Here is a 19,687-nt window from a genome sequence, read left to right as displayed (position 1 = left end):
TTTATTACGACTCTTGAGTTATTTGATTTTGCCAGTAAAATGTTTTGCAGAGGTCATGTGGCGTCTCATCTGAAGGTCGTAGTAAAACATATTCATGAGATGATGCCACACGTACTGTATAGTCTGTTTATAGGCCTGACTGAAACTTTATTAACCTTGAGAAGGATTCCTAATGTTTACCGCCAATTACTGTTGTGTTTTATGTTCTTGTTTTTAAGTGTTAATTAATGTGAGCTATTTTCAGCGCTGAAAACATCTTAGACGCCACTGTGACTGGGTTTGTCATATGCTTTCCTTGTTTGTTTACGATTACAGTGCAGGTCCCTGGTGAAAAAAACAGCATATGCTGGTTAGGTATGTTTTGATGCTGGTTTAAGCTGGTCCTTTGCTGGTTCATGCTGGTCCTTGACCAGCAACATGACCAGCAAAGGACCAGCTTAAACCAGCATCAAAACCTACCTAACCAGCATATGCTGGTTTTTTCACCAGGGGTGGGAACTACCACGATGACAATAGGCATTCTTTGAATATTGTTCATATAATACTATAATGTTCATATATTTGATTATATTAGGCTACAATATATTTTAAAACGTCATTTATTCTTGTGACTGAGCAGCAAATCAGCATATTAGAATGATTTCTGAAGGATCATGTGACCCTGAAGACTGGAGTAATGATGCTACAAATTCAGCTTTGCATCACAGAAATAAATTATATTTTAAAATATATTAAAATAGAAAATAGTTATTTAAAATTGTAATAATATTTCGCAATATTACTGTTTTACTTTCTAATCAAATACATGCAGCCTTGGTGAGCATAAGAGACATTTAAAAATCTTAATTATTCCAAACATTTGACGAAGTATAATAGCATATGAATAACCATATGAGACAAAATTTACAAATGAGAGTTTATGAATAGCCTATCTTAGTATTTTAACTAAGTTAAACAACTGAGAACTGGACAATTATACAGTGTGTTTAGACAAATTAAGACTCAGCAAATGTGCATAAAATATTAAAAATATTAAAAAACACAAAGAATATCTTTGCATTTGTGCAGCAACATCCCTGCCACATGATCTTTAACCTCTTGTACCTCTCGCTGCCCCCTGGTGGTCGGAGGAGATCTGTCAACAGAAAACATCCATATAGCTGAAACACACAGACAGGCTCTTGAGATTGCCATGGTAACATAAATTTAGACATAGATCATAAATGAAGTTGAATCAGCGATGCGAGAGGCAGACGGTGATAAACGTTCTTTTTTCATGTCTTAAATGAATGTTGCGAGTTCAGTTCAGTAAACAGCATATGTGGCATGATGTCAATTGCCATAGTCTCGACCTATGGTTTTCTTAATCGAAAATTGTAAGAAAAAGTCCAATATAAATCTGCAGCTCATATTTTGATTAAAGCACTTTTATTGGTTCTTGCAAGACTATATGCATTTAAATATGGCATGCAACCTAACAAACAAGGTTAGAAAGTGATTTTTATCACTAGTCTCATGTTATCCTGCACGCTCTTCCTCTGAAATGGCTTTTAGTTAACAACTATTAACAAACTAACTAATTAGGCTTTGTTTTAGGCTGAATTCTGGTAATACCTACTTTTTCCCTGTGTTGAATATTATAATTAATTAAAAAATAATAACTTAAAAAAAAATGTTAAGTAAAATAAAATATTTTAAAAAATGTATTATTAAAAAACGTAACACTTTATCAATATAAAAAAAAAATTGCCAAAGTAATGTTTTCATTTAGCTTGATGTGCCAAAATAACTAAAACTAAAACTGAAATAACAAACTGTAGAAATTTTAATAAAAAAAATGTGAAAAATTGTTGTTTAAATAAAATGTAAAAATATATTAACAAATAAAATTACAAAAAAACACACAACAAAATTATTAAAACTTTATCTAAAATTAAAATATAAATGGAAAATTATATATTTAATTTCAGATATTTAAAAAAAATAAAACATCTCATTGATACTAGATCAATTTTGAAATCAATTTTTATTTTTTTTTCGTTGCCAAGCAAGGCAAAGCAAAGCAACTTGATGTGCCAAAATAAATAAAACTAAACCTGAAATAAAATGTTAAAAAATGTAAATACAAAATTAAATAAAATGTAAAAAATATAATTTTACATTTTTTTTAATATTTTAAAAATATTTTACAAAAATATTAACTAATAAAATTACAAGAAAACACACCACTAAAAAATTACTAAAACTAATTAAAAGGAAAACGGAATATATATATATTTATATATATAACTATATAAAAATATAAAATAGTATCTCAAATAAAAATGTAAACAAAAAAATGACAAAAATGCAATTTAAAAATATATTAACTAATAAAATGACAAAAAACACTGCAAAATTTAACTAACTAAATTTAACTAAAATTAAAATGAAAATAAAGAAAAAAATTCAATTTGTATTTTTTTAAATATATAGAAGAGTACCTCAGTGATACTGTATCATTTTTTAAAATATTAAAAAATTTGAACTTAATTTATTTTAGTTGCCAAAACAATGTTTTCATTTAGCTTGATGTGCCAAAATAACTAAAGCTAAAACTGAAATAAAAATGAAAAGAATTTAAATAAAAATAAAAAATGTAAATAAAACGTAAAAATAAAACTTAAAAATGTACAGGCATAAAAATAACTAATAGATTTAAAATAAAACACACTGCAAAAATACTAAAACTTTACCTAAAATTAAAATAAAAAAATATATATATAAATATAAAATGATATCTCAGTGATACTATATATTTTTTAAATTCTCTCTTTCTCTTAAAGTATTAAAAAACTTGAAAATAATTTATTTTAGTTGCCAAAAAATGTTTTCATTTAGATTAATGTGCCAAAATAATTAAAACTTAAATAAAAATGTAAGTAAATAAATGAAACAAAAATACATAGACATAAAAATGACTAATAAAATACTGGTCTAAAATGGGTTGCAAATGCCAGTTTAGGTTGACTTTAAGATAACAGGTTTTCTACTCTGTATGTATAGTCTAACTGCTATGATAATACACATTTAGTCCATTTTTAGATAGTTTATTTTTGGTTCGAATTCAGATGTCATGTTTAAACACCATCCCCTTTTACTTAATTTATACTGTCTCTCTTTAAAAGATCTCTCTCTTGTTGAAGTGCTTTCCACTTTTACCACTTAAGCGGACGCCCTGAATGACTGGAAAACTCAGCACAAATCTCAGCAGCAGAAAGTTTTTCGCTGGAGCTCATAAAGCAAGTGTAAATGGCGTGAAGTTTTTGGAACACACACCCGTCCGCGGCGAAGCCCCAAGTGAAAATTGATGCCTACATCCTTGTAATTTGCAGAAGTCACCATAAAAAGCGAGCAGCATGCATGACAATAGCGCTCTCTCATTTTACTGCCGGGCACTCGGGCCCCCTGACAGGGCCTGCTTTTCACCCCGAACCGCTCCATTTGCCTTTTCTCCCCTCTCTTCCATTGCACATCTGGCCTCTATAAGCCACTGCAGCTGTTAGTCAAATTACGTGTGCACTTTGGAGGGTCCGAACCGCAAAAGGCTCCCCTCCCCGAGAGGCCGGGAAGGAACTGGCTGGATTGTGATGAGGGATCTTATTAAAGCACCAGCAGTAGTCCTTCATTTGCCCCTGTCGCCGTAAAGCGCTTTATTTCACCCGTTTCATCTAGCGCCGCACGCTCACTTGAAAGTTATTTCCTTCTGCCATATGTGTAAACAGAAGACGACCTGCCACAGATAATTAAAGAGAGACTTTTACAGTGGAAATTAGATTCTTACATTGACTCATATAAATAACAACAGTGTTTGTCTGAGCAAAAATGCTTTCTGTTGTTGTTGCTGGTTGCTAGAAGGTTGCTAACGTGTTACAAAGCTGTTGCAAACTGGTCAAAAAAAAGCAACTGCCATGTCTGTTTTTCATTCATATTTTATCATCCACCAGATGAAAATGGTCAGACTGATCATCTAGAAAACTAACACAACTCTCCCTAAAAACAATTAATTTTAGCTTAAACATTGTAAGTTACACTTTTAAAATTAATACATAAGTGTTTGGGTTTGTTAGCTAATAATAATAATGCGTAAGATATGCAGCAGTGTTATTTTAGTATCATTAATATGCTATTATACTTTTTTGTAAAACTAGGTTTTATTATATTTTGTTGAATTAGATTTTATTTTTATATTTCCTGTTTTACTTACATTTTAGTTAAAGGTTTATTTATGTATTTTTGTTATTTTCATTTGTTTTTTACATTTTTATTTATTTAAGTACTTCAAGTTAAACTAAATGAAAATAATAAATGGTACATTGGGAACTAGCTGAAAAAAAAGAGTTAAAATTGTAATAATTTTGTTGTGTATTTTTGTTATTATTAATTTTTTTTTTTAAATATGGCTTTTATTCATTTTTTGTTTATTAGTTTTACTTTGTATTTGTATTTATTTTAGTACTTCTAGTTAAAATAAATGAAAATAAGAAATGTTACACTGGGAACTAGCTGAAATAAAATAAATAGTTAAAGTTTTGTTATTTTTATTAGTTTTATTTTTTTAAATTGTTTTTTATTTTAGATTTTTATTTATTTTAGTACTTCAAATTAAACTAAATGAAAATAAGAAAGGTTACCTGAGGAACTAGCTGAAATAAAATAAATAGTTAAAGTTTTGTTATTTTTATTTTTATTTATTTTTTATTTTTTTTCTTAATAAATAGTTAAAGTTTTGTTATTTTTATTTGTTATTTATTTTTTATTGTTTTTCTTAATAGTTTTATTGAAATTTTTATTTATTTTAGTACTTCAAATAAAACTAAATGAAAAAAGGAAATGTTACCTTAGGAACTAGCTGGAACAAAATAAATAGTTAAGGTTTTAGCAGTTTTGTTGTGTGTTTTTTTTTTTTTTTTTTTTTTTTTTTTTTTTTCATATGTCTATAAAGTTATTGTTTTTTATTTATTAGATTTATTTTATAGTTGTAGTTATTTAATATTTCAAGTTAAACTAAATGAATGTAATATTTTCATAATATATAATATATGAATAGATATAGTTAAAAAATAAAATTAAGTTTTAGTAATTTTGTAGTGTGTTTTTGCTATTTTTATTATTTTTATTTTTCAAAATATGGTTTTCATTCATTTTATTCACTAGATATGTGTGTGTGTGTGTGTGTGTGTGTTATAGATTTTGATTATTCTTAGTTATTAATTTTAATTATTTTAGTAATACTTCTAGTTAAACTAAATTTTTTCATATGATTTATTAGCATTCATTTTTATTTATTTATTTATTAGTTTATAGTTTATTTATTTATTTATATTTGTATTTAATTTAGTACTTCTATTTAGACTAAATGAAATTAGTTACCTTGGGAACTAGCTGAAATTAAATAAATAGTTTTAGTCATTTTGTGTATTTCTGTTATTTTTATTAGATTTCATTTTTAAAATATGGTTTTCATTCATTTTTTATTTATTAGTTTTATTTCATATTTGTATTTATTTTAGTACTTCTATTTAAACTAAATGAAAATTACCTTAGGAACTAGCTGGAACAAAATAAATAGTTAAAGTTTTGGTAATTTTGTTGTGTGTTTTTGTTATTTTTATTTTTATTTTTTTAATATGTCTATAAAGTTCTTGTTTTTTTATTTTTTTAGATTTATTTTATAGTTGTAGTTATTTTAACATTTCAAGTTAAACTAAAGGAATGTAATATCTTCATAATATATATGAATAGATATATAGCTAAAAATAAAATAAAGTTTTAGTAATTTTGTAATGTGTTTTTATTATTTTTAAAATATGGTTTACATTCATTTTATTCACTAGTTATGTGTGTGTGTGTGTGTGTGTGATATAGATTTTGATTATTCTTAGTTATTAATTTTAGTAATACTTCTAGTTAAACTAAACAATTGTTTTCATATGATTTTGGTTTGCATTATTTTTTTATTTATTAGTTTATAGTTTATTTATTTATTTATATTGGTATTTATTTTAGTACTTCTAGTTAAACTAAATGAAAATAAGAAATGTTACATTGGGAACTAGCTGAAATAAAGTAAGTTTAATTTTTAATTTTCAATTTTATTTTATTTCAACAAACATTTATTTTATCTGAAGCAACAACAAAAAAAAATGTTCATATGGTTTTGGTTTCGTTTAGATAATAACCCTGGTGCAGTCAGACATTTTGTTGGACGGCGTGTTTTTGCTGTTTTATTATGCTGTAGTTTTCATGTGGCATTTCATGGCTTTTTGCCATCCTGCGGAAAACATTTGTAAAACTTCAAAGTGGAGCTCAAACAGTTGCCAAGCAACAATTCTTTTTGTACAGTACCCCAACAGCAGGTTGCACAGCATTGTTGTCAGTGGGGTAGTCCTGTGGGAATTACTGGAGCTCAGTATTCAACTGAATATTGGGAAGAGAAAATCGCAAATCCACGTTTCAATAGTGATCATGATCATTAGCCAAGTATTTAACGCACGTACCACACATTACCATGGATTTGGCACAAAATACTATGGCAATACTATGTTTTTTTCAACACTACTATGATGCTAATATCCTTTATCCATTTGAGTGTTATTTAAATTACACAGGTTATGAATGTGTTTAATATTTTATACTAAAACATATATAAATAAATATCAGAGCACATTTGACAATACAATTTCAGTCTTTCTACTTAAACATTTTATGTTAAATTCAATGTGTTAGTGATTTCTTTGTATTAAGAACTTTTGTTTTAGCAATTTCTGAGTTTCAAAACAAATCCTACACCTGTTTTCAGTAGAGACAAAAACAATCTTGATTCAGAAATGACTAGTAAATTTCACAAATTACAAAGAAACAGCAAATAACACATTGAATTAAACATGAAATGTGATACAGAAAAACTAAAGTAGTAATATTTTTTCTTGCAAAATGTATTCTTAAACTTACAAATAATGTAAGAAAGAAATTAGAAAAATGTTTCATGTTTAATTCAGTGCTATTTCTTTGTAATTAAATGTGAAATTTGCTAGCAATTTCTAAATTAAAGTTGTTTCCAAATGTCTTTTTCCAAGTTTTCCATTATCAGATATTATTAATGAATTAAAAAATAGATTAAATTTATTCCTTGGTTTTTAAAAAGTGTGTATGTGGCGCTTTCTTTTCAGCATTTTAATCACCTTTTTGATTTTTTGTGGTTGACTCAAATAGCCTGCGGTGTGACAAATGAATTTTTTAAAAGAACAATTATTCCATGTGGTCTTTTAATTAATTAACATGAGCTTGCAAAACCTGCAGGCATAATAATTGCGGACAAATTAGAAAAATGTTTTAGATGGAGTTTGAAATGTCATGTCAAACGCTCATGTATAAAAACATCATAATACTACCATCTATACAATCAGAGTGCATTTTGCAAGAGAAAAAAAAAAATCTGAAAACTAGTCTATTTTGACCCAAAAAAGTGCATTTCGCCTGTAAATTAGACGCTGCGCTCCTAGAATTCAACTCACGTCGCACGTCTGCTTTTCTATAACTTGCCCACCTGCTACGAGACAGATATTAGCTGAAAGCAGAGACATAATATCCTTCTTGTCACAGAATTGGAACAACTGTTTTATGTGGGTTTTCCTGTGCCCTTGTTAATTAAAACACATGCTGAAAATTACCTGTCACCTAGCAACAACGTGGAAGTCTATATTCAACAGAGTGAAAATGAATAATCACACAGTTAAGAGGGCCGTCGTGGGGGAGTATGGGAAATCGGCCCATGTGACACGGAGAGAAATGATACGTCAGCCACCATCACTAAATCTAACAATGTCACAGGTGGTGTGTGTGCAACAGCGAGAGTGCCAAATAAATATTGGGAAGTGCAGCGCAGCGAAAATCAGCGGAACGCACTGCACAGTGTACACAGTGTCAGCAGAACACACTCCAGCTATCGATTCCAACACTTACAGCGAAATCAGAGCAGACACATACAACAGCACATCAGAACTTACAGTCTCACAAATAAAGCTTTTTCAATTATCGTAGGCTGAACAAGAAAACATCTTCTAATCAAGAAAAAGTTTTGACTGCATAGGCTACTTGACTTGACCTAACTAAGGGCTTTTTGTAGTTTCAAAAATTCTATCTATAAACAGTTGTTGTACAACTTTTTAAAAATGATTAGAAAAAATATTCCTGTACTATACGGACATGTACGGATATGTGCCTAAATTGTCCCTAGCAATAATTTTGATCAAACAATTAAATATGTGTGTAAGTAACCACTGTTGTTGTAATTTTGGTCGCATCTGAAATAGGTCACACCATTGATATTACCTGGTTCGTGAATCTTTTGATTCAAATCGGAACTTCAGAGCACGTATCACAAATCATTTGATTCGTGACACATGCTCTGAGAAATTTTTCGGAGAGCATTCAGTTTTCAGAGCGCGAATCAGTTGATTCAGGTCGTGACTTATGCAGGTTTGTGAATCATTAGATTCAGATCAGAACTTCAGAACCGGTTTGTGAATCATTTGATTCAGACTGGGACTTTGGAGCACGTTCACAAATCACTTGATTAAATCTGAACTTCACACATCACAAATCATTTGGTTAAGATCAGGACTTGGAGCATGCATCGCAAACCATTTGATTTAGATCAGGACTTTGCAGTGGGTTCACAAATTTTTTGATTTGGAGCAATTTTTTGGGGGGAGCGCAAAATGCGAATCATTTGATTCAGGTCGGGACTTATGTGGGTTTGCGAATCATTTAATACAGATCGGGACTTTGGAGCATGTATCGCAAATCATTCGAATCAGATCGGAATTTCGAAGCACGGATCACAAATCATTTGATTCAGATCGGAATTTCGAAGCACGGATCACAAATCATTTGATTCAGAATGAGGCTTATGCAGGTTCGCGAATCATTAGATTTAGATCAGAATTTCAAAGCACGGATCACAAATCATTTGATTCAGAATGGGACTTATGCAGGTTCGCGAATCATTTGATTTAGCTCGGAACTTTGGAGCTTTGTTTGAATCTTTTGATTTAGAACGGGACTTATGCAGGTTTACAAATCATTTGATTCAGATCGGAATTTTGAAGCACGGATCACAAATCATTTGATTCAGAATGGGACTTATGCAGGTTCGCGAATCATTTGATTTAGATTGGAACTTCAGAGCTTTGTTTGAATCTTTTGATTTAGAACGGGACTCATGCAGGTTCACAAATCATTTGATTCAGATCGGAATTTTGAAGCACGGATCACAAATCATTTGATTCAGAATGGGACTTATGCAGGTTCGCGAATCATTTGATTTAGATCGGAACTTCAGAGCTTTGTTTGAATCTTTTGATTTAGAACGGGACTCATGCAGGTTCACAAATCATTTGATTCAGATCGGAATTTCGAAGCACGGATCACAAATCATTTGATTCAGATCGGAATTTCGAAGGACGGATCACAAATCATTTAATTCAGAATGGGGCTTATGCAGGTTCGCGAATCATTAGATTTAGATCAGAATTTCAAAGCACGGATCACAAATCATTTGATTCAGAATGGGACTTATGCAGGTTCGCAAATCATTTGATTTAGATCGGAACTTCGGAGCTTTGTTTGAATCTTTTGATTTAGAACGGGACTTATGCAGGTTCGTGAATCATTTGATTTAGATCGGAACTTCGGAGCTTTGTTCGAATTTTTTGATTCAGATCGGGACTTTGGAGCACATATCACGGATCATTTGATTCAGATCAGGACTTTGGAGCACATATTGCAAATCATTAGATTCAGATCAGGAATTTGGAGTGTTTATCGCGAATGGTTTGATTCAGATCAGAACTTCGAAGCGTGTATCACAAATCATTTGATTCAGAACGTGACTTATGCGGGTTCATGAATCATTTGGTTCAGATCGGGACTCGGAGCGTGTATAGTGAATTATCTGATTTAGGCCTGAACTTTGAGGCATGTTCGCAATTTTTTTTGACTGAGATTGGAACTTTGGAGCACGTATTGTGAATCATTCGATTCAGATTGGAACTTCGAAGCGCGGATCACAAATCATTTAATTCAGAACGGGACTTACGGCGGTTTGCGAATCGTTTGATTTACATCGGGACTTTGAAAGCCCTAAAGTGAATCATTTGATTTAGATCGGAACTTCTGAGCTTTGTTTGAATCTTTTGATTCAGATCAGGACTTTCGAAGCACATATTGCAAATAATTTGATTTAGATTGGGACTTCGGAGCAGGTTCACAAATCATTTGATTAAATCGTAACTTTGCACATCGCAAATCATTTGATTTAGATCGGGTCATTGGAAGGCCTATAGTGAATCTTTTGATTTTGATCGGAACTTCAGAGCCGGTTTGTGAATCTTTTGATGCAGATTGTGACTTTGAAGCATGTATCACAAATCATTTGATTTAGAATGGGACTTTGGAGCAGGCTTGTGAATCATTTGAATAAATTGGAGCGTTGCACGTCATGAATCATTTGGTTCAGTGCAGGACTCAGAGCACATATTGCAAGTCATTTGATTTAGATTGGAACTTCTGAACGGGTTTGTGAATTTTTTTATTCAGATCAGAACTTCGGAATGAGGAGTATGAATCACTTGAATGAGGTACAATGTGAAGGAGGTTTATGAGGACACTGACTATGTTCCTGTAATTCAATAGACTTGAAAAAAAAAAGCTTTTTTTTTTTTTGAAAATCTAAAAATGCACAGTCTCTGTGAGGGGTAGGTTTAGTGTAGGGTAATAGAAAATACAGTTTGTACAATATAAAAACCATTACACCTATGGAGAGCCCCCGTAAACCACCAGTACCAACGTGTGTCTCTCTCTGTGTGTGTGTGTATGTATGTATATATATATATATACACATACATTCACACACTTATAGAAAATGTGTATTTGTTTCCATGTAAAAGCATTTTCAGAGAAGGTCATGGCTCTAAGAAGATGCAATTAATCATCTTGTTTTGAACTCAACTTTTCTATCTTCCAGATCAGCCTGTTCCAGTCACACTTTGTCACATAACCAGGAGACTGTGCAAGTGTGAACATGGAATACACAAATCGTTTGCACGTTTATCAGTGTGGATGAGTACAGATGCCTGTTCCTGGAGACGTGGACATCTGTACCAGAGAAAGTGAGAGCTGGCAGTGCCAGGGCCTGGCATCCCTTCCCTCCAGTCTGCATTCAAACAAGCTGCTTCTGGAGCTGACTGAATGATTGCTGAAAGGCCTAAGACAGTTAAAAGCTTTTTATTAGTGGTTTTCACTAAAGCATTCACTGTCACTCATAATTATCGATATAAACAAATCTTGAACTTGAATTATTAAACTATAGCATGCATTGTTTGTGCTACAGACATGAATGAAACCTCAAACCATGTTACTTATTGCTTATCTAAGCGATCATATTCACAATTCATGCTTGGATGATGATAAATCAGGAGAATAAAAAATATTACATTGAAGGAGAAAGCTGAGCCGTATCTATAGAGACTGTAATATAATACATGATATGATGTCTTGTTTTCACATAAAACACTGGAATATCCTTAAATCAAGATGCATTTACCTGATAAACAAGACTGCATGAGATATTAAGGCTTGTGTTCAGTGAACATATCTTACATTAAGTCAATTTTCTTATTTTCTTATGTATTGCTTATCAGGTCCAATGTATACTTTTTTAAAAAGATGATTAGATATTTTACCTGGAAAAACAATATAATATGAATATGATGTTATTCTGCGTATAAGAGTGTGTTGCTTTGACTTGGGCCATAAGCAACTACCCAGAAGACCCGAGTAAACAGTACATCAAAGTAACCACCTAGAAACGCCCTGGCCAGTGTTGCCAAGTCCTCAGTTTTCCTGCGGAATTAGGCTACTAGATTTTACTAGATTTTTACCAGGGGACCCCCTCCAAAATGCAATTGGGCTAGTTTTAGGCTAGTTTTTGTTGTAGTTTTTGGGTGGGTTTTGTTGTGAAAACCTGGCAACCCTGCCCCTGGCAACCCCTTGCAGCACATTTCCTTTAGAAAAAGCTACATTTAATTTAAGATAAATTACTGAGCGACTCACACTAGGTTTGTCTCTACTAAATGCCTGTTGCACTAGCATTCTGTCCCAAGCTGATGAAGTGTGTCATTTTTGCTGCTTTGGATAATTCAAAACCAGTTCTTCCATTAGTTATTGGTCACACCATCTGATATTTAGGCCCGCCCCAAACTCCATCGACCATTGGTCGATTTAGTGCTGGCGTGTCAGGCTGTTTTATATATTGTTCTCTCTGTATATTATGAATAATTGAGATGAGGGATGCACCGATACTATGCTTCTTAACTGACACTGACAGCCGATTATTCATAATGACATCTGCCTACACTAATATTTTGGTTTTCATAAAGGTGCAGCTAGCAGTTAAAATGGGTACAAATTCAAAATATTGGAGAGAGTTGTTTCTCCCTGGCTGGCTGTAAAGCAAGTATGTGAACTTTGCATGTTTCATAATTACCTGCAAACATATTAAGGTCATTTTTTGAGTTGATTTGTCCTTGTTTTAATAAGCCTCTGATCATAGAGTTTTTTCTATGAATGCCAAGGCTTTTTAGTTTGGGTAGAATCTGAGATCGGAACTTCGGAGCCGGTTCGTAAATCTTTTGATTCAGATCGGGATTTGGAGCGGGTTTGTGAATCATTTGATTTAGATCAGAACTTCAGAGTGGGTTTGCAAAATTTTTGATTCAGATCTAAAGTTTGGAATACCTATTGTGAATCATTTGATTTAGATCGGAGCCGGTTCGTCAATCTTCTGATTCAGATTGGGACTTTGAAGCACGTATCACAAATCATTTCGTTCAGATTGGGACTTTGAGCATGTATCGCAAATCATTTGATTTAGATCAGAACTTCAGAGTGGGTTTGCAAATTTTTTTATTCAGATCGGAAGTTCAGAGTGCAGAGTGCGAATCATTTGATTTAGGTCGTGACTTGTGCGGATTCGCATTTCATTTGATTTAGATTGGGACTTTGGAGCAGGTTCAGTGGATAATGTTACATCTTTATTCAGTGTCTGCACTATTTTTCTCCAGAAGTGAAGACAGATAAAAATATCTTTGTACTCTTTTAAACTAAAGTTGCGGTTATCTCATATCCCCCTCACACAAACACTTTTTAATGCGGTTATTGCGATCTCAGGTATTTTGTTATTGCTGTTACTTCTGCCCTCTCCTCCTCAGTCTTGACATTCACGTTGGTTGCCAAGTTGGGGACAAGCAACAGGAACAAGCGCAACTAACAGTGGAGGGCAACAAGCCTTATACCGTAAGTTGATGAGCTGATTTATCCGTTTTCTATGGATGCCATAGCTTTTTAGGTTGGGTAGAATCTGTGTTCTCTGACCTGGTTTAATGGATTACACTGTGTTTTCCACCAACTGGCAACCCTAGGTGTTGAAGTTTGGTACATTGGAAGTGGGCGGAATCAAGTCAAAAGTTTACATACACCATGCATGTTATTTTTTATTTAGTACTGACCTGAATAAGATATTTCACATAAAAAGAAATTGACGTATAGTCCACAAAAGAAAATAATAGTTGAATTTATAAAAATGACCCTGTTCAAAAGTTTACATACACTTGATTCTTAAAATAGTGTTGTTACCTGAATGATCCACAGCTGTTTTTTTTGTTTAGTGATAATTGTTCATGAGTCCCTTGTTTGTCCTGAACAGTTAAACTGGCTGCTGTTCCTCAAAAAAAATCCTTCAGGTACCACAAATTATTTGTTTTTACAGCATTTTTGTGTATTTTAACCTTTTCCAACAATGACTGTATGATTTTGGCATCCATCTTTTCACATTGAGGACAACTGAGGGACTCATATGCAACTATTACAGAAGGTTCAAACACTCACTGATGTTTAAAAAAAAAAAAAAAAAAATTAAGAGCCGGGGGGTGAAAACTTTTGAACAGATTGCAGATGTGTACATTTTTCTTATATTGCCTAAATATCATATTTTTTCCTTTTAGTACTGCCCTTCAGAATCTACAGAAGATACTTACATGTTCCCTAGAAGTCAAAAAAAAAGCCCTGATCTTTAAATTCAAAAAGTTTTCAACTTTGTAAACTTTAGAACAGGGTCATTTTTATAAATGTAACCATTATTTTATCTTGTGGACTATATGTAAATGTCTTTTATGTGAAATATCTTCTTCAGGTCAGTACTAAATAAAAAATAACATGCATTTTGTGCAAGATGTATGTAAACTTTTGACTTTAACTGTATCTGCAAACATATTATGGTTTTTTATTATATAAGCCCAAAGTATACTTCATTTTTGTATGCTTACACTAGCGTACGCAAACAGTCAAATGCACAGCCTTTTGAAGTATACTCCATTTCATAGCATGTTACAAAAATTGGGCACAGTTACAAAAATAGACATACACTTTGGGCTTGAATACAGTCAAAAGAAAATTACGGCACCTTTAAACAACTGGCCGATTGGCGATAGTGCAGATAATCGCTTTTATCAGGCAATACCATTTATCAACTTAGAGAAAGCATTTTAACAAGACAAAAATGACATCACCTTTCAGCTCATTTCGTGCTACATCACACAATTCGTGCTTGAACACAGGGGTAACGATATTGACGGTTAACAGTGTGTGATTTTTGTCGAGTGTGTTGCCAGTATTCATCACACCGCTTTCCCCCGGGCCCCGAACAGTAAGACAAGAACCGAATGAGTTTAGAGATCTCAGCATCAACACCAGCTGCTGTTCCCAGAAACACACACACACACACACACACACTCTCATGCCTGTGGTCTCTCTTCCACCCATTCAGCCAACACCCAGAGCTCAGCCCACGCCACGCCGCGCTCACGCTCACCACCGGCCGCCCTCCCTCTGCGCGAGAGAGAGACAGACGGGTAGGTTGGCTGCGCAGTATGCAGCTCACAGTCCCTGGGGGAGTATAATCTGTAGTTAACCACAGGTCTGAATACTCTCTCTACAGCCCCTCATAGAAGCGTAACTCTCGCTCGGAGCAGGCACACACTTCAGCCCTGCGTGAGGAAACAGCGTGAGAGATGCATTTCATTTTAAACATGCTGAAAATATGACACTTTAATAAACTATTCCTTGCACAGATTTCCATTAACATGTATTAGAAAAACAAACTGTACATGCAGAACGCTTCCCAGAGGAGATGTTACTGCTCAGGGGTTGTGCTTTGTTACCTAAGGACACTTAAGGGAGCTCTCAATTATGTCTCTTTTAAGTGTTTTGTCTCACTTGGTTCTCCTCAAATTCCTTGGGAGAAATAAAATAGACATGATTAAGACAAATGTTGACATGCACAACTGTAGTTATGTAGTATCACATGGACAGGAAATTACAAAATTGTTTATTTTGCATGTATTGTAAAATAATAAATAAAGATTTTATTTTGTGAGTGCGTATTTAATATTTACAAAATACATACAATTACTATTATATGTATAAATTTCGTTTTTAAAATAATATATATTTAAAATTGATGTAAAAGACTATATTTAGGCAGAATATTTAATTTTTTTGAAATTAAGAGTGTAGGGACGCTAGGGACATGTCCCTACCAATATTCACTAATTTATCTATTAAATTGTCCCTAGCAATAATTTTGTTCAAACAATTAAATATATGTGTTAATTACACTGATTTCCTATTGACCTGTCACCAGCTGAAATGCAACAACTGGGTAAACTGTTAAAAAATACGGTTAATGAAGCTACAAGGTTGATCAATATGCCAACCGTTACAACTGATTAAAACTTGAATGATTTCGATCATTCAGTTCAAGTGATTCATTAGCAAGCACCAGATCAAAAGAGCCATACATTTTCGAATATCGGCATCGCTTGTAATGAATTTAAAAAGCATTTGACTCAGATCAGGACTGGAGTGGGTTCACAAATGATTTGATTTAGATCGAAACTTCAGAGCACGTTCGCAAATCTTTTAATTCAGATCAGAACTTCGGAGTGTGTATGCAAATCATTTGATTCAGGTCAGGAATTTGATGCAGATTCACTAATCATTTTATTTGGATCGGAACTTTGGAGCATGTATCAAGAATCATTTGATTTAGATCAGAACTTCGCGTTATTGCAAATCATTTGATTCAGATTGGGATTTGGGAGCATGTATCGTGAATCATTTGGTTCAGGTCGGGACCTTGATGTGCGTTTGCGAATCATTTGATTCAGATCAGAACTTTGGAACGTGTATCGCAAATCATTTGATTCAGGTTGGGACTTTGATGCAGGCTTGCGAATCATTTGATTCAGATCTAAACTTCGGAGCACATATCACCGATCATTTGATTCAAATCAGGACTTTGATGCAGGTTTGCGAATCATTTGATTCAGATCAGAACTTCGGAGCACGTACTGTGAATTATTTAATTCAGATCTGGGCTTCGGTGTGCGTACAGCACATAATTTGACTCAGGTCAGGACTTTGATGCAGATTCACAAATGCTTTGATTCAGATTGGAACTACGGAGCACGTATCATGAATCATTTGATTTAGGTCAAGACTTTGATGTGGATTCGCAAATCATTTGATTCAGATCAGGACTTCAATACATGATCGCAAATATTTTAATTCAGATCAGAACTTCAGCACACATATCGCAAATCATTTGATTCAGGTTGGGACTTCGATGCAGGTTTGCAAATCCTTTGATTCAGATTGGGTCTTCATAGCATATATCGCAAATCATTTGATTTGATGTGGGTTTACAAATCATTCGATTCAGATTGGGGCTTGGTAGCACGTATCGTGAATCATTTGATTCAAGTCAGGACTTCGATGCAGGTTTGCGAATCATTTGATTTAGAATGGAACTTCTGAGCACATATCATGAATCATTTGATTCAGATCAGGGCTTCAGAGCATGTATAGCACCAGATCAAAAGAGCCATACATTTTCAAATTGCGACATCGCTTGTAATGAATTTAAAAAGCATTTGATTCAGATCAGGACTGGAGCGGGTTCTCAAATCATTTGATTTAGATCGAAACTTCAGAGCAGGTTCGCAAATCATTTAATTCAGATCAGAACTTCGGAGTGCGTATGCAAATCATTTGATTCAGGTCAGGAATTCGATGCGGATTCGCAAATCATTTTATTTAGATCGGAACTTTGGAGTATGTAACGAGAATCATTTGATTTAGATCGGAACTCCATGTATCGCAAATCATTTGATTTAGATTGGGGTTTGGGAGCGTGTATCATGAATCATTTGATTCACTTCGATGTGGGGTCAGATCAGAACTTCGGCACACGTATCACAAATCATTTGAATTAGTTTGGGACTTCGATGTGGGGACGCAAATCTTTTGATTCAGATCGGGGCTTCGTACCATGTATCGCGAATCATTTGATAAGGATCAGGACTTCAATGCAGGTTCGCGAATATTTAGATTCAGATTGTGGCTTCGGAACGTGTATTGTGAATCATTTGATTTAGATTGAGACTTCATATATCATGAATCATCTGCTTTAGATTGGAACTTTGAGCGGGTTCGCAAATCATTCGATTCAGATTGGGGCTTGGGAACATGTATCGTGAATCATTTGATTTAAGTCAGGACTTCGATGCAGGTTTGCGAATCATTTGATTCAGAACGGAACTTCTGAGCACGTATCGTGAATCATTTGATTCAGGTCGGGACTTTAATGCCGATTCACAAATCATTTGATTCAGTTCAGGGCTTCAGAGCATGTATAGCCATTTTTTTTCAGGTCAGGACTTGCAAACGGATTCAGATTCTTTTGATTCAGATTAGAACTTTGAAGTGCATATCACAAATTATTTGATTTAGATCAGGACTTTGATGCGGGTATGCAAATCATTTGATTCAGGTTGGGACTTCGTTGCAGATTTGCGAATCATTTGATTCAGATCGGGACTTCGTAGCATGTATTACGAATCATTTGCTTCAGGTTGATACTTCAATGCAGGTTTGCAAATTATTTGATTCAGATCGGGGCTTCTGAGCACATATTGCAAATCATTTGAGTTAGGTCAGGACTTTGATGTGGGTTCACAAATCTTTTGATTCAGATCGGAACTTCAGCACATGTTTCACAAATCATTTGGGTCAGGTTGGTACTTCGATGCAGGTTCACAAATCATTTGATTCAGGTTGGGACTTCGATGCAGATTCGCAAATCTTTTGATTCAGATCTGCGTTTCGAAGTGTGTATCGTGAATAATTTGATTTAAATCGGAACTTTGAGCAGGTTTGTGAATCATCTGATTCAGAATGGAACTTCTGAGCATGTATTGTGAATCATCTGATTCAGGTCGGGACTTTGATGCAGATTCACAAATCATTTGATTCAGATCAGGGCTTCAGAGCATGTATAGCCATTTTTTTTCAGGTCAGGATTTGCAAACGGATTCGAATTCTTTTGATTCAAATTAGAACTTTGAAGCGCACATCACAAATCATTTGATTCCCATCGGGACTTCGATGCGGGCATGCAAATCATTTGATTCAGGTCGGGGCTTCGTTGCAGATTTGCGAATCATTTAATTCAGATCGGGGCTTCGGAGCATGTGTTACGAATCATTTGATTCAGGTTGGGATTTCAATGCGGGTTTGCAAATTATTTGATTCAGATTGGGGCTTCAGAGCACATATCGCAAATCGTTTGAGTTAGGTCAGGACTTTGATGTGGGTTCACAAATCTTTTGATTCAGATCAGAACTTCGGCACATGTTTCACGAATCATTTGATTCAGGTTGGTACTTCGATGCAGGTTCGCAAATCTTTTGGTTCAGATCGGCGTTTCGAAATGTGTATCGTGAATAATTTGATTTAGATCGGAACTTTGAGCAGGTTTACGAATCATTTGAGTCCGAATGGAACTTCGGAGTGCATATCATGAATCATTTGATTTAGATCAGAACTTTGGAGCAGGTTTGTGAACCTTTTGATTTAGATCGCAACCTCAGATTTTCTTCACCTTAAGAGGACACATGGTTGAAAATAGAGATGGAGTTTTCACTGCTTTTTTGGATAGTTTCCATACTTGTTTAGATCAACTTTGAAGTGTGAACAGCCAGACGTTGCAGAAGCTAGTGACACAAGTTCCCAGTATTTTTATGCACTATAAGCATTCGTGAATGATCTGAATGAGTGTTATGCAGTCCATTTGTAGCATCAAATTAGACCGGTGATTCATTCTAGAAGAGTTTCGTGCAGCGAACACCACAAAAGGATATGAACAGTAATGAATATGTAGACAGTAAAACACATCCCGACCTGTGGTAAATGAAGCAATATTCTGGCCCGGCGAGCGGAAATTTGAGTGAGTCAGACACAAAAGCAAATGATGTCAGAGAAATCCGACAAGGCAATTAAGACAAAGGCGGCCATAATTAAACAGGAAGTGCCTGCACGGGATTCTCCCGCGCTGCTGTAAAGCCTTATTTTTAGTCCTGGAATACATCAGGAATTCTAAAAAGCCTGAAAAAGCCACACGGTGCATGTATGTTGAGCGATGAGATTGTCATATGTAGCTTTGCAGCGCTGGAGCTTTATGACAGAT

Source organism: Labeo rohita, chromosome 8 (assembly GCF_022985175.1).
Source record: "Labeo rohita strain BAU-BD-2019 chromosome 8, IGBB_LRoh.1.0, whole genome shotgun sequence".
NCBI lineage: Eukaryota > Metazoa > Chordata > Actinopteri > Cypriniformes > Cyprinidae > Labeo > Labeo rohita.
Note: the sequence above shows the minus strand (reverse complement) of the source record.